The following is a 17,009-nucleotide window of genomic DNA, read 5'->3' as shown; positions in this document are numbered from 1 at the left end:
TCGTTCCATCCACCAATGCCACGTTGCACCACAGACTGTTTAGGAGTTTACTGATGCTTTAATCCACGACTGGGAGGAGATTCTTCAGGAGAAAATCCACCGCCTCATCAGGAGCATGCCCAGGCATTGTACGGAGGTCATACAGACACTTGGAGGCCACACACACAACTGAGCATCATTTCATTGTCTTGAGGCATTTACATTGAAGTTGAATCAGTTGGAAATTTAATTTTCCACTTTGATTTTGAGTATCATTCCAAATGCAGACCTCCATGGGAAATTAATTTTGATTTACATTGATGATTTTTCTGTTTTATTATTCTCAACACATTCCACTATGTAATTAATAAAGATTTGCAACTGGAATATTTCATTCAGTGATATCTAGCATGTGGTATGTTAGTGTTCCCTTTATTTTTTTGAGCAGCGTATTATCCAATCACACCCAAGATACTTGGATAAAACGTTTTAAGAGCACGCTTGCTAATCACTAATAGAGTCCTCACATCCAGCCTATATCACTGGGAGATGTACTCCCTCAATTATAAAAAAAACAAACAAACTTGGATCAGACTACAATCTGCATATCAGGGGTATGATACTGGAGGATGATTGCATACTCAAAACACAATCAATTTTATTAAATGACTAGCTGAAGAGCCCGGCGTTGCCTGGGCATAGTAAATATCTGTGGTTAGTTATGGCACCTCACTTCTCTTATTTTCCCATCACGCCTCTCATTTTCCCAATCACATCTTTCATTTTCCCCCTCACATCTCTCATTTTCTCCCTCACATCTCTCATTTTCTCCCTCACTCCTCTCATTCCCCCCTAACACTTGTCATTTCAACCTCACATCTGTCATTTTCTGATCACTCCATTATTTTTCCTCACTCCTCTCATTTTGCACTCACACCTTTTCATTTTCACCTCACACCTCTCATTTTCACCTCATCACCTCAGTATATACATGTTTGTCATCTCCCTTATATATAGTATACATCTGTATGTCATCTCCTGTATATAGTATATACCTGTATGTCATCTCCCCTGTATATATTATATACCTGCTGTGTGTCATCTCCCCTATATATAGTATATACCTGAATGTCATCTCCTTCTATATATAGTATATACCTGTATGTCATCTCCTCCTGTATATACCTGTGTGTCATCTCCCCTGTATATAGTATATATCTGTGTGTCATCTCCTCCTGTATATAGTATATACCTGCATGTCATCTTCTATATATAGCATATACCTGTATGTCATCTCTTCCTGTATATAGTATATACCTGTAGGTCATCTGCTCCTATATATAGTATATACCTGTGTGTCATCTCCTCCTGTATATATATGTACCTGTATGCCATCTCCTCCTCTATATAGTATATACCTGTGTGTCATCTCTCCTGTATATAGTATATATCTGTGTGTCATCTTCCCTGTATATAGTTTCTACCTGTGTGTCATCTCCTCCTGTATTAGACCTCGTTCACACGTTATTTGCTCAGTATTTTTACCTCAGTATTTGTAAGCTAAATTGCAGCCTGATAAATCCCCAGCCAACAGGAAGCCCTCCCCCTGGCAGTATATATTAGCTCACACATACACATAATAGACAGGTCATGTGACTGACAGCTGCCGTATTTCCTATATGGTACATTTGTTGTAGTTTGTCTGCTTATTAATCAGATTTTTATTTTTGAAGGATAAGACCAGACTTGTGTGTGTTTTAGGGCGAGTTTCATTTGTCAAGTTGTGTGTGTTGAGTTGCGTGTGGCGACATGCATGTAGCGACTTTTGTGAGATGAGTTTTGTGTGGCAACATGCGTGTAGCACCTTTTTGTGTGTCGAGTTGCATGTAACAGGTTAGTGTAGCAAGTTGTGTGCAGCAAGTTTTGCGCATGGCGAGTTTTGCGCGTGGCAAGTTTTGTGTGGTGCCTTTTGAGTATGTGCAAGTTTTGTGTGAGGCAAATTTTGCATGTGTTGCAACTTTTGTGCATGTGGCAATTTTTCCGCGTGTGCAAGTTTTGCGTGTGGCGAGTTTTCCATGAGGTGAGTTTTGCACTTGTGGCGAGTTTTGCAAGAGCCTAGTTTTTGCATGTGGCGAGTTCTGCGCGTGGCGAGTTTTGAGCGGCGACTTTTGTGTTTCGACTTTTATGTGGCGAGGTTGGAGAATGTGTGGTGAAATGTGTGCTGAGGGTGATATGTGTTCAAGCACGTGGTAGTGTGTGGCGCATTTTGTGTGTGTGTTCATATCCCCGTGTGTGGTGAGTATCCCATGTCGGGGCCCCACCTTAGCAACTGTACGGTACATACTCTTTGGCGCCATCGCTCTCACTCTTTACGTCCCCCTTGTTCACATCTGGCAGCTGTCAATTTGCCTCCAACACTTTTCCTTTCATTTTTTCCCATTATGTAGATAGGGGCAAAATTGTTTGGTGAATTGGAAAGCACGGGGTTAAAATTTCACCTCACAATATAGCCTATGACGCTCTCAGGGTCTGGACGTGTGACTGTGCAAAATTTTGTGGCTGTAGCTGCGACGCCTCCAACACTTTTCCTTTCACTTTTTCCCCATTATGTAGATAGGGGCAAAATAGTTTGGTGAATTGGAAAGCGCGGGGTTAAAATTTCACCTCACAACATAGCCTATGATGCTCTCAGGGTCCAGACATGTGACTGTGCAAGATTTGGTGGCTGTAGTTTCGACGCCTCCAACACTTTTCCTTTCATTTTTTCCCATTATGTAAATAGGGGCAAAATTGTTTGGTGAATTGGAAAGCACGGGGTTAAAATTTCACCTCACAACATAGCCTATGATGCTCTCGGGGTCCAGACGTGTGACTGTGCAAAATTTTGTGACTGTAGCTGCGACGCCTCCAACACTTTTCCTTTCACTTTTTCACCATTATGTAGATAGGGGCAAAATAGTTTGGTGAATTGGAAAGCGCGGGGTTAAAATTTCACCTCACAACATAGCCTATGATGCTCTCAGGGTCCAGACATGTGACTGTGCAAGATTTGGTGGCTGTAGTTTCGACGCCTCCAACACTTTTCCTTTCATTTTTCCCCATTATGTAGATAGGGGCAAAATAGTTTGGTGAATTGGAAAGCGCGGGGTTAAAATTTCACCTCACAACATAGCCTATGACGCTCTCGGGGTCCAGACGTGTGACTGTGCAAAATTTTGTGGCTGTAGCTTCGACGCCTCCAACACTTTTCCTTTCACTTTTTTCCCCATTACGTAGATAGGGGCAAAATTGTTTGGTGAATTGGAATGCACGGGGTTAAAATTTCACCTCACAACATAGCCTATGACGCTCTCGGGGTCCAGACGTGTGACTGTGCAAAATTTTGTGGCTGTAGCTTCGACGCCTCCAACACTTTTCCTTTCACTTTTTTCCCCATTATGTAGATAGGGGCAAAATTGTTTGGTGAATTGGAACGCGTGGGGTTAAAATTTCGCCTCACAACATAGCCTATGACGCTCTCGGGGTCCAGACGTGTGACTGTGCAAAATTTTGTGGCTGTAGCTTCGACGCCTCCAACACTTTTCCTTTCACTTTTTTCCCCATTATGTAGATAGGGGCAAAATTGTTTGGTGAATTGGAACGCGCGGGGTTAAAATTTCACCTCACAATATAGCCTATGACGCTCTCGGGGTCCAGACGTGTGACTGTGCAAAATTTTGTGGCTGTAGCTGCGACGGTGCAGATGCCAATCCCGGACATACATATATACACACACACATACACACATTCAGCTTTATATAGTAGATAACCACTAACATATGAAAAAAATAGTGCTAAAAAGGTCAATGTTAAAAAGGTCTAACAGCAGCTCATTTAAATAGTTTCTGTTAAAGGGGTATTCCAGTCTAGCGGATCGGGGAAAAACATATTTATTTTTCCATATTTTTCATGTATTTAGTGTAGACAATAGATCTGTAAAACGATTTAGCTTGATTTGCAATATTGAAAAAGTTATGGCACCTTATAGGGAGCGATCTCCGGCATCCTCTCTGAATGCACAATGTACAATGGAGCATTCTGTCTGCCTTGTGTGTAATTTTTATTTAATTTTATAAAATGCTACAATCAGAGGGTCAGAAAGAATGGAGTACAATTAGAATGAACTCTTGGAAGACGTTTCCCCCAGTGGCAGCAACACATATTGTGCAATAGAACAGAAAAAGACAGAAAGTGCAACAGCAGTGCTAAATGATACCAAGTTAAGATGACTCCATTCCCATACTCATATTACAATTTTTATAAAATCACAATCCTAAATAAGACGAGACATACACATAGGGAAGGGAAGAAAAAACCTGTTCAAAAACCAACATGCTAATGTTGTTTTGGGCCCTAAAATAGTCCCAGGGAGCCCATACGATCTCAAATCTATCCAAACTCGCATTCAATAAGGCTGTCATGTGCTCCATCCTGCAGATGTTGGCTATTCTATCCAAAACTGTCTGATAAGAGGAGGGAGTAGTCTGTCTTCAATGAAGGACAATCAAACATCTAGCTGCCATCAACAGATGTAACAGCAGTCTGGTCGAATTCTTCCCAATCCCTCTAGGGGAAACATTTAGTAGGTATATAGAAGGCTCCAGATCAACCTTCACATATAGAACTTTTTGTATTAGGCCGGCTTCACACTTGCGAGTTTTACGGACGTAAGAGGGCAGAAACTACGTCCGTAAAACTCGCAAAAAATACGGCACAATTATTCTCTATGCCCCTGCTCCTATCTGCCTTATTAAACTGATCCGTATTATACGGCTTTCTACGGCCGTAGAAAATCGCAGCATGCTGCGTTTGTCACCGTATTGCGCAAATAAAACGTCAATGAAAGTCTATGGAAGCCCCAAAAATACGGATTACACACGGACCAGCAGTGTGACTTGCGAGGAATACGCAGCGCTGTTAGAGTGAAAAGCCGGTAATTCAATTACCGGCTTTTGCTTTCTCCTTCCTAAACCCGACATGATATGTGACATGGTTTACATACAGTAAACCATCTCATATCACCATTTTTTTTGCATATTCCACACTACTAATGTCAGTAGTGTGTATATGCAAAATTTGGCCGTTCTAGCTAGTAAAATAAGGGGTTAAATGGCGGAAAAAATTGGCGTGGGCTCCCGCACAATTTTCTCCGCCAGAGTGGTAAAGCCAGTGACTGAGGGCAGATATTAATAGCCTGGAGAGGGTCCATGGTTATTGGCCCCCCCTGGCTAAAAACATCTGCCCCCAGCCACCCCAGAAAAGGCACATCTGGAAGATGCGCCTATTCTGGCACTTGGCCACTCTCTTCCCATTCCCGTGTAGCGGTGGGATATGGGGTAATGAAGGGTTAATGCCACCTTGCTATTGTAAGGTGACATTAAGCCAGATTAATAATGGAGAGGCGTCAATTATGACACCTATCCATTATTAATCCAATACTAGTAAAGGGTTAAAAAAAAACACACACACATTATTAAAAATTAATTTATTGAAAAAATCACAAAGGCTGCTGTATTAATTTATTCTACTCTCAATCCACTCACTGAAGACCCTCGATCTGTAAATTAAAAAAAAAAAATAAACCAACAATATCCTTACCTTCCGAGGATCTGTAAGGTCCAACGATGTAGATCCATCTGAAGGGGTTAAAATATTTTGCAGACACGAGCTCCGCTAATGCAGGCTGCTCATTTCTGCAAAACCCCGGCGAATGAAGCTAAATATAGGTCAATGACCTATATTTAGCTTCATTTGCGGTGAGGTGCCCTCTGCTGGCTGTTCCTAGATCGTGGGAACTTTCCTAGAAAGCTCCCTTGCTCGAGATCATAAGAGGCGCCCTCTGCTGGTTGTCCTCACGCATTACGGCTGCCATACGGATTACATACGGAGGATGCCATGCGCAAAAAACGCTGAAACACCCTGCCTACGGAGGAGCTACGGACCACTATTTTCGGGACTTTTCAGCGTATTACGGCCGTAATATACGGACCGTATTTTCATACGCTGAGTGTGAAGCCGGCCTTAAGGTTTTCACCTTTTCCCAAAATCCAGCCATCCAAGGGAAAGACCAAAAAATGTAGAACTGAGAACCCGGTGCTGAGCAATAACACCAGCAAATATTTGGGAGCTGGTGGTTCAGTCTATGAAGGAGCTCTGGAGTGTGATACCAAAACATCAAAATTGTATATTGGTTTTCCTTATAAAGGGTGCAGATAGAGGATTTGGATGCCTTTTCCCATATATTCTGACAGCATTGGGGAGATGACTTCCTTCCCAGAAGATACTCCCATCTAACCATATACAGATGTTTCAAGGAGGGTCAGTCCAAGGAGAACCCAAGATCCTGTAAATATCTGATATTAACCCTTTAGTTGACGTGCCTTTCTTACAAAGCATCTCAAATTTCATCGGTTGAGAAACCTTCATTGAGCCATATAGTCAAGACGACAGGTGCTTAATCTGCATGAATTGGAAGAACTCTATAAGTTATAGAAAATTTAGATTTTATATAATCAAACGAGAGAACTTCCAATGTGTTCACATCCACCAAATCTGCAAATCTAAATAATCCTGCCAAAATCCGGGGGTGGACCATTGTCGGTTCCAAACTGTTTGGCACCAGAGGCTGGTATATAAAAGATATCATTGGGGAATTGGGAGAGGCCAAACCAAAACGCCTTGCACATGAGAGCCACAGATCCCTCGTAAACTACATAGGGCCCAACAAAGTAAATGGTATCTTAATAGACTTAGTTCACCACAAAAGTTAGTTTGGGTGGATTGGAGCGAACCATATTTTTTCTATTTTAGTCCAAAGATTGTAAGCCCATAATGAAGCCCACAAGGGAATCCTCCTCAGGTGTGCTGCTCAACAGTATTTAACGATATCTGGCACAGACAAGCTCCCTCATGATCTATGAGATGTGGGAACACTTTTGGATATTCTATGGCATCTTTCGTTCCATATGAACTTCATTATAGCAGCTTGGAGAAACCCAAGTTCCCCAAGGGGGACCTTAATGGGGAGAGTCTCAAAATAATAAAGTAGCTTAGGCAGGAGAGTCATCTTAACTGAAGCTATCCGGCCAATGGGTGAGAGCGAAAGTAGCATCCACTTAGTCAAAAGTCTCCTCAACTCTCCAACAAGAGAGGGACAGATATAATTATATAAATTGTTATAGGAAGAGGACAGATTAACCCTCAAGTATTTAATAGCCTCGGTTTTCCATTTAAATTTAAAGTTTGTCTTTAAATAGTCAAGGATATTAGGGGGAATGTTCAAGGGTAAGACCTCTGTTTTAGAGGTATTAAATTTATATCCCAACAGCTGTCCATACTCCTTCAACGTGACTATGAGGTTGGGGAGTGTTATATGAAGTTTAGTGAGCGTCAGTAAAATGTCATCGGCAAACAATGAAATCTTAAATACCTTATTCTTGACTTCTACCCCTGAGATATGATTTTGATGTATCATTGCTGCTAGAGGCTCTATACACATTACGTATAATAGGGGGGAAGGAGGGCATCCCTGTCTAGTGCCATTAGAGATGAGAAAAGAGGGGGAGACACAAAAGGGCAATTTAATGAGGCTGATGGGGATTTATACAATGCCTTTAATGCTGTAAAAAAAGCTCCCGAGATACCAATTGTTTTCACTGTTTCAAACAAGAAAGACCAATTAAGTCACTCAAATGCCTTCTCTGCGTCTAAGCTTAAAATAAGCCTTTGTGTTTTATTTTTGTTGGACACATCAATCAAATCTATTGTCTTTCTGGTGTTGTCCTCTCCCTGGCAAAAAGGGACAATGCCTACCTGATCCTTACTAATAGGCAGGGGTAGCCACTGATTAAGTCTATTAGCCAACATACGGGTAAATATTTTCAAGTCTGAGTTTAATAAGGCTATCGGACGATAATTAGAGCAATCCAGATGTTCTTTTCCCGCCTTAGGAATAAGTATCAAGTATGAAAATGTGTTCTGAAGGATCTCAAATCTCAGTTAATAAAACTGCATCACAGTCGGACTGTTCCAGTTGTCCATAGCAACCAATCAGAGCTCAGCTTTCACTTTACCTCAGCAGCTTCAATGCTGAAAGCTACACTCCAGTTGCTATAGGTGATCGTCGAGATGAGTGGATGCTAACAAAGTTATTAGTGAATTTTAGAAGTTAAAAAAAAATTTAATGGATAAAAAAAGGGTCGAGAGATTATAAAGCGTGTCCATATTGTTCTAAAAAACTGATATTTTGAGGCAACCAACACAGTTTGCAAGCAGAAGAAACTGGAAATGTTGCAGCACATTTAACCGTATCCAGCGACAGAACATGGAAAAAATGTATTAGGTGTGTCGACTCTAACTGGAAAAGATTCGGAAAAAGTTCTCAACGCTGCGGTTAAAAGTAGGTTCTGTCAAGCGTGTAGTGTGTGGAACAAAAAGAAAGAGGAAGACAAAACTGAGGAATTCCATGAATGGTATGAAACACACAAAGAAACGTGCTCCATAATAAAATGGAGATCGATGCTATCACTGAAATGTTTTTGAGATTGCCAGAGAAGCACAGAGTTTTAATACAAAGTATATTGGATATGCAAATTGCCTCTTCAGAGAGAAAGAGGACTTGAACTCTATAGCGCCACCTATTGGAAGTAGCGATTCTACAAGTCACAATTAACCCTTTAACGAGTCTTGCAAGTCTTGTGACTTGTAGGATAGCTACTTCCAACAGGTGGCGCCATAGAGTTCAAGTCCACTTTCTCTCTGAAGAGGCAATTTGCATATAAAATTTCCCAGAGGAGCATTGCAAGGCAAATAAGCCTCCTTATCTTGACAAGCCAGAGCTGGTATGTCACTCTCCACAAGGAGAAATCTTACCCCATAGACCAAAGTATATTGGAGACATTTAGTGTAATTTTAAATGTCCATCTGTGGCAGTTCAACTCACGTGGCGGTATACGGAGGTAGGAAAAATATGAACACTGTCTCTTTAAATCCTGGGTAGGTTTATTATAAAATGACATAAACCAACACGAGGGAAAATAATCTCAGCCTTTCAGGCTAAAACAGTTAAAACAACAACGAAAAACAAAAACGCTGCAACACAGTCAATACGTTGTGAGTGGCACCCCGCTCTGGAGCACCGCAGGATCAGTCTGTCCTCTACAAGACACAAAGCCACTGGAGACTCCTCTCCCCAAGCTTGCTGAACACAGACTGCTTACAGAGCACATTTACTTAAACCCCAGACCACCTGACTCTTTCCATCATGTGACTGACCACATGATCATAAAAGAATAAGAGAGAGCAGCATCCATACCAGGTGATAGATATCCAAAAAGAGATTTATTCTGCCATAAAAAGTTACAACGTTTCGGCCATTCTGGCAGAACCAGAGGTACCAGCACTGCACAAATAACACACACAGAACACAAAGCAAAGCACCAAGCTAGTGCTCAAGCAGATTAACACTGTTGTCCTGCAAGGACTGGGAGGAAGGTGCTGGTTAATAAAGAGTGAAACAAACACCTGACCCAAGACAAATCCAGCACCAGAGGAAAAAGACCAGCAGCCAGAACTCCACAAGAAAATGGCGGATAGTAACAAACTAAACAGATTCTAATACATGTTGCATTTTCTTGCTTTCGGCGGGCACGTCAAAACGACGCACGCGGACTCAAACGCTAATGTGAACTTACCCTAAGTCAAAGAAATGAGGACAGAAATATGGGCCACATACTATCATAGAAGTTGCACTGATGATAACCCGCAACATGACAACTGCTCACCTGGTAAAGAGAGCTGGAGCACTTGGCATAAAGCTGAAGCTACACTGGTAACCTTCTATCACGATAAACCACCTCGAAGCTATTGGAGGTAAAAAGCCAATTTATGAAGAGCTGTCATTGGATGATTTGCTGAAAGTTGTGTTGAAGCAAAAATGCAAAATAACAACAAATAGCTCAACTCATTTATTTGGACTTTTGCTCAAAAACATCTTCATTCGGATGCAAAGATTGTGAAGATAGCTACGTCTTTGGCAATAATTATCTTTATGCCAATTATTAACCCTGTCGCTCCATAGCCAGTTTTCACCTTTGTAACCAGGCTTATTTTTTTCAACTCTGACCAGTGTCATTTTATGAGGTAATGACTCTAGAACGCTTCAACATATCCCTGTGATTCTGAGAATGTTTTTTCATGACATTTCATGACGACATAATAGCGGTAACATTTTTTCAATATAACTTGCGTTTATTTCTGAAAACATAGGAAATTTTACAAAAATTGTGACATTTTCAAACTTTTAATTTTTATGCCTTTAAACCAGTCATGCCACACAAAATACTTCAGAAATAACATTTACAACATGTCTACTTTACATCAGCACAAGTTTTGAAATAGAATTTTTTTCTGTTACAAAGTTAGAAGGGTTAAAAGTTGATCAGCAACTTTTCATTTTTCCATAAAATTTACAAAACCATCTTTTTTACGGAACACAAAACATTTGAAGTGACTTTGAGGAGCATATATGACAGAAAATACCCAAAAGTGACACACCATTCTAAAAACTGCACCCCTCAAGGTGCTCAAAGCCATATTCAATAAGTGTATTAACCCTTCAGGTGCTTCACAGGAATTTATGGAATGTGGAAGGAAAAAATGAACATTTAATAAGTTTTTACCACAAAAATGTTATTTTAGCCCCAATTTTCTTATTTTCTCAAGGTTAGCAAGAAAAAAATGTGTTGTGTAATTTCTACTGAGTATGTCGATACCACATAATTGGAAGGAAACTACTGTTTGGGCTCAAATGGATAGCCAATGCCATTTCGCATTTGGTGAGCCCGAGGTGCTTAAACAGTGGAAATCCCCCACAAATTACCCCACTTTGGAAACTTCACACCTCAAGGAATTTATTTAGATTTGCAGAATTTTACAATGTTGAGCCATGAAAATAAAGAAAAAATCAATTTTTTTCCCACAAAAATATTGTTTTAGCTCCAATTTTTTTATTTTCACAAGGGTAACACTAGAAAATGGATAACAAAATTTGATGTGCAACTTTTCCTGAGTATGTATTTTTAACACAAACTTGTATAACATTGGGCTGAGTAAATTAAATATTACTATTTTTTCCACTAAACTGTTGCTTTGACTCCAAGTTTGCAATTTTCAAAAAGGGTAATAGTAGAAAATGAACAGTACAATTTGCTACGCAATTTCTCCTCTGGACGCCAATACCCCATATATGGTCAAAAACTACTACTCTGGTTATAGAAATGCAGGAGCCCCCCACCAGCCCCCATATGGAAGAAGCCTGAGCGGCGAAACGGCGCTGTCGGGGTCGCAACAGAGACACACAAGTCCGGTCCTTGTACTTATGTAAGTTTTTCATCACACATATTTTGCTGTACAATGGTCAGATGGCGGTTTTCATCCTTGATGCACTTATACATCTGCTAAAATTGTCTTGCATTACTTGCAGGGGGATAATGTATCGCACTGAATGGGTTGACTCTCAACCATAAACTATATAGCACTGATTGCACTTTATATTGCATCCCCTGCTGTTGTAGATAGCTTCTTGTGGCAGTTATTGTGCATAATATTTTGTTTTTTCTGCGCCTATGTCTGTCCATATAACTATAATTGTTATATATACACATTCCATGGTGTATTTTTTAGCATTTTTCATCATTGTAGGCTTTATAATGCTGCAAGTGGCTGCCCATTGTACCTGTTATAGGGGCATTTTTTGATAATTTATGATTGCTTTACATATACAGCCCAGTAGATTATGCAATGTTGCAGTTTATATACATATATTTGCTTATATACTCCCTGGTGTACTTATATCTTATACATATCTCTATTATTATGACCGGTATATTGTGCTGCCTTATGTTTGCTTGTTTTTAGTAGAATTTTTCTGTTTGGTTATTTTTGTGGTTTTTATTTTATATATTATTGAATAAAGTATTTTTTCTTATCTTTTGGCATGCCTTTGTTTTCCTGTATACTCAGGGGAAATTGTGTTTGTATATACTCTGGTTATAGCTCAGATCATATTACAGTGCAGATTTTGCTTCACTGGTTTGAGGGTGCCATGTCACATTGACAGAGACCCTGGGGTTCCAGAACAGCAGAACCCCCTCAAATATCTCCATTTTGGAAATTACACCATTATGTTGCAGTGACCAGTAGGTTGTAGTGACCAGTACATTGTACCCAGCCCATGCTTCTGGAGACACACACCCGTAAATTAGGCACTCTCATCGCTACAGAAATGTCAAACATGTGGTTTAGGCACACTGTCAGTCTCAGAAGGGAGGGGGCATTTGGATTTGGGAGCGCAGAATTCATTTGATTTCTTTTGGTGGGCGAGAATTCATAGCGCTTTTCCAGAGCCTTTGTACTACCAGTAACATGGAAGCCCCTATATTTCAGTTAATAGATGACAGATCTAAGTGGAGACTTGTTTTTTTTGTAGATTAAGTTGAAGCTTTTATTGGGAACATTTTACATAACATTTAGGATCACATTTATCCGGCGCTCTACGCTGAGCACTTACTTTGGGGTTTCCATTTAATTGCCTGGGTGACGTGATTCAGATGAAACCTCTGAGGGATTCATTCACTATAATGAGGTAGCAGAGTTACACTGGACTCCATCTGGCCTATGTTCAGCGGCGTAATTCTTTTCAAAGGTGCCAGAACACAGATCAGACATCGTCCACACTGCCTCCATCTGCCTTGTTATAGGGAATCTTCAGCCAGGGGTTCTGTCTGAATCCCGTATTTCAGAGATTCACACAGAAGCCCCAGTGTGAGCGCTCAGTGTAGAGTGCAGGATAAATGTGAGCCGAGACTTACTATGATCTTTGTGAGGCAGAATGAATAAATCAACAGCAGAAGAATTGGTTTCATTTTTTACGCTGTTCCTCCTGCAGCATAAGTGATTAGACGACTTTATTCTTCGGGTCCGTGCGATCACAGACATACCAGATTTATATTGGGTTTTTATATTTGGTTGCTGTCACACACTAAAAAACACTTTTTTTTTTTTTTAAAGAAAACATGTTTTTGCATTGCCAAATTTGAGAGCTATAATTTTTACATATTTCTGCCAACAGAATCATGTGACGGCTTGTTTTTATGTGGGACAAGTTGACGATTTTAGTGGTACCATTTTCGGGCACATGACATTTTTTGATCGTTTTCTAGTCAGATTTTGGGAGGCAGAATGAGCAAAAACAAGTGATTCAGGAATTGTTTTTTTTTTTTTAATGCCGTTCCGTATGTGGTAAAATTGATAAGGCAGCTTTATTTTTCGGGTCATTACGATTACAGCAATAACACATTTATATCATTTTTTTTATATTTTGCCACTTTTACACAATAAAAACTTTTTATAGAAAAAAATAATTGTTTTTGCATCGCTTTATTCTGAGAGCTTTACCTTTTCTATTTGACTGATGGAGCTGTATGACAGCTTGTTTTTTTGCAGGACAAGATGTTATTATTGGTACCATTTTTATTTCCATTTGACTTTTTGATAGCATTTTATTCCACTTTTTGTTCAGCGGTATGATGAAAAAGAAAAGTTTTTTGCTCTTTCATTTTTTTAACGTTCACTGAAGGGGTTAACTATTGGGACAATTTTATAGGTCGGGTTGTTCCGGACTCAGCGATACAAAATATCTGTACTTTTTTGTTTTTACATAAATATATGTATTTATTGGTTTAATATTTGTTCTTTTTTATTTATTTTGTGATTTTTTTTAAAAGTTTTAAAAAACCTGTATGTGACTTAAATTTTTATTTTTCTGATCACTGGTCTCATGCATTGCAATACACATGTATTGCAATGCATGTGACTGAGTTTGACACAGGCCACAGGAGTTGGCAGGCCCGGAGGTCATGTGACCTCTGCCTGTCATGACAACACTCGGCTCCCCCATGATGAGATGTGATCACGGGGATCGTTGGGAAAGATGAATCAACGCTCTCCCTCTCTTCTAAATGCCACAATAGCGGCATCTAGAAGATGGCAAAGGGTTAACATCATTGGGACGTGATCCAATCAGGTCCCAATGAGGTCACCCGTCAGAGCTACCGCTCTGCACTGGAATTTCAGCATATGCAGGACACTGGGGGTCCTCAGCGCTGCGAGACCACCGACGGTAGAGAACCGTTGGTGCTGCACAAAGCCCAGCAAGCGCCAATGTTTATCTACAATGGGTAGTCGGGAATTGGTTAAAGTAATGGACATGATGGGAATGATTATTGGACAGCAAGAGCTGTACACTCACACTCGGTACGAGGCTCGTTCATGTCGCTTGGAGAAGCGTTCGACTGAGTCCATTCGAGAGGACAGATTTCATCCCAGAAAAGAGAGAAGCTCTGCAGAAATTCTATGAGCACGAGGAAGAATCACTTTATGGTGCTAGAATAGCCGATTGGCCACAATATCTCCAAAACCAAATGGTCAATTGAGTCTGGCTTCTGCACGCATTTTCAGTATATAAATGCCTTTCTCCTGTAACAGAATCAAGTAGAAATATTTTTTAGTAATTTTGACAGGCCTCCAATTGTGCCAAAAATGAATACTAAATTTTCAGCAAGACGCCATTTTTTTTAACCCCTTTCCGACCTTGTACATACTCATACGTCATGGTCGGATGGTACTTACAGATTTTAGACATACTGAGTACGTCTAGGCGATTTTTCGCGCAGAGGCTGTGTGCGTGTGATCACCTATGAGGCAGATGGAGGTACTGAGGACACTGTTTAGCTGCCGTCTTTTTAGGCGTGAACAAAACGCGGTCAGCCAGTTTTATGCACCTCTGAAAAGGACAAAACTGAACAGAGGCCAGACAGAGTCCAGATTAACTCTGCTGCCGCATAATAGGAATAGATTCCTTTGAGGTTTCATCTGAATCACATCACTGACATTTAGATGTAAACGCCGATGTTAGAACTCAGCGCAGAGCGCCAGATGTGATCCCAAATGTTATGTAAAATGTTCCTAACAAAAGATTCAAATCAATCCACAAAAAAAGCAAGTTCTCACTCAGGTCTATCATCTGTTAATGGATTTATAGGGAACTTTCATATTACTGCTAGTACAAAGGCTTTGTAAAAGTGCTATAGCTGCTCGCCTTCCAAAAGAAATTCAGCAAATTCTGAGCTTCCAAATGCCCCCCCCTCCCTTCTGAGCCCCACAGTGTGCTTGTACCACATTTATCATCCACACGTTTGGCATTTCTGCAGTGATGAGAGAGTCCATCTAATTTACAGGTGTCGCTAGGAGCATGAACTGGGCATAATGCACTACAGCGTACAGGGCACTGCAATGGTGGCGCAGTGGTTAGCACTACAGCCTTGCAGCGCTGGGGTCCTGGGTTCTAATCCCACCCAGGACAACATCTGCAAAGAGTTTGTATGTTCTCTCCGTGTTTGCGTGGGTTTCCTCCGGGCACTCCGGTTTCCTCCCACATTCCAAAGACATACTGATAGGAATTCTAGATTGTGAGCCCAATCGGGGACAGTGATGATAATGTGTGCAAAACTGTAAAGCGCTGCGGAATATGTTAGCGCTATATAAAAATAAAGATGATTATTATTATTAATTTCACTCAGCAACATCCACTGCTGCTTGTTTCTGGAAAACACCCATGGAGTCACATTCATCACTTCATCAGTAGGCAAATTCCTAGAGGTGTGTAATCTCCAAAATGGGGTCATTTGAAGGGGATTCTGCTCTTCTAGCACTTATGGGCTCTATATATGGAGTCCACAAACTATTCTAGCAAAATCTGTGCTCCAGAAGGCAATTAGCGCTCCGTCCCTCCCGAGTCTCGCCGTATGGCTAAGCAGTACTGTACAGCCACATATGGCGGATTTCTACATTCAGCAGAAAATATGAGACATTTTGGTGCCATTTTTACCCATTTATCCTTGTGAAAATGTAAACTCTGGGGCTAAAACAAAATTTTGCTGGTAAAAATGTAATTATTTTTTCTTCACTGCCCAACGGTATAAAATTGTGAGACACACCTGTGGTGTCAAAGTGATCACTGCACCCCTAGATGAATTAATTGAAAGGTGTGGTTTGTAAAATAAGTGTCATTAATGGGGGTGGGGAGTTCTGTTCTGGCACCTCAAAGACTCTGCCAATGTGACATGGCACCCTCAAACCAGTGAAGCAAACTCTGAACTCCAATATGGCGCTTCTTCCATGCTGAGCTTTGCACTGTGCCTGAAAAGTAGTTTTCAACAACATATGGGATATTGTTGTACTCACGAGAAATTGAACAATTTGTCTTCTGTTAACTCGTGGGAAAAAATTTGGGACTGAAAACATTTTTGTGGGAATTTTTTTTTTATTTTTTACAGCTCAACATAATTAACTTCTGTGAAACACCAGGGGGTTAAAAGGTGCTCATCAGACACCTAGAGGAGTTCCCCGAGGGGTCTAGTTTCCAAAATGGTGTCACTTGTGGGACGTTTCCACTATTTAGGCACATCAGGGGTTCTCCAAACGCGACATGGCGTCCACTAATTATTCTAGCAAATTTTATATTCAAAAAGTCAAATGGCGCACTTACAACCAGGCTGCTTTTCTTCATGATGTCGTGAATTGTCTGACACTCTGGGATCCATTGCCTCCTGATGAACTCTAATCATGGGAGGGAAACTCGTGGAGGCCGTTTAAATATCACTTAACGATAGCAGATAAGTTTTTCTATTTCTATGGTCAACGGACCATTGTTTGTGGACACAGTATTATATTTGTGCAATAGACGTTGTTAGATTTGATCTTGTGATCTACCTGTATAACCTCTAAACAATTTGGTAAAATAATAAGTGCCATTCGTTAAATGTGTATCTAGGTTTATATTATTAGGTGTGAGCCTTATAGGAAGACACAAAAGAGAATAGTAAAACCAAAAACACTCAGTTTGAAAAAATGTTGCAGTAATCCGCAAGTGC

At 40.5% G+C, this 17,009-nt stretch overlaps 1 long non-coding RNA gene across 1 annotated transcript in view; it reads right to left on the bottom strand.

Moving 5' to 3' along the window:
• LOC138638350 (uncharacterized) overlaps nucleotides 1–15,157 on the bottom strand; it is a 31,943-nt gene extending 16,786 nt beyond the window's left edge. Inside the window, exon 1 of the long non-coding RNA XR_011312487.1 lies at nucleotides 9,801–15,157. This is a non-coding gene — a long non-coding RNA (uncharacterized lncRNA). The remainder of the gene's footprint in view (nucleotides 1–9,800) is intronic.
• Between the last annotated feature and the right edge of the window lie 1,852 nt (nucleotides 15,158–17,009).

This window comes from Ranitomeya imitator, chromosome 5, assembly GCF_032444005.1.
Source record: "Ranitomeya imitator isolate aRanImi1 chromosome 5, aRanImi1.pri, whole genome shotgun sequence".
Lineage (NCBI taxonomy): Eukaryota > Metazoa > Chordata > Amphibia > Anura > Dendrobatidae > Ranitomeya > Ranitomeya imitator.
Note: the sequence above shows the minus strand (reverse complement) of the source record. Positions and strands in the feature narration are given on the sequence as shown.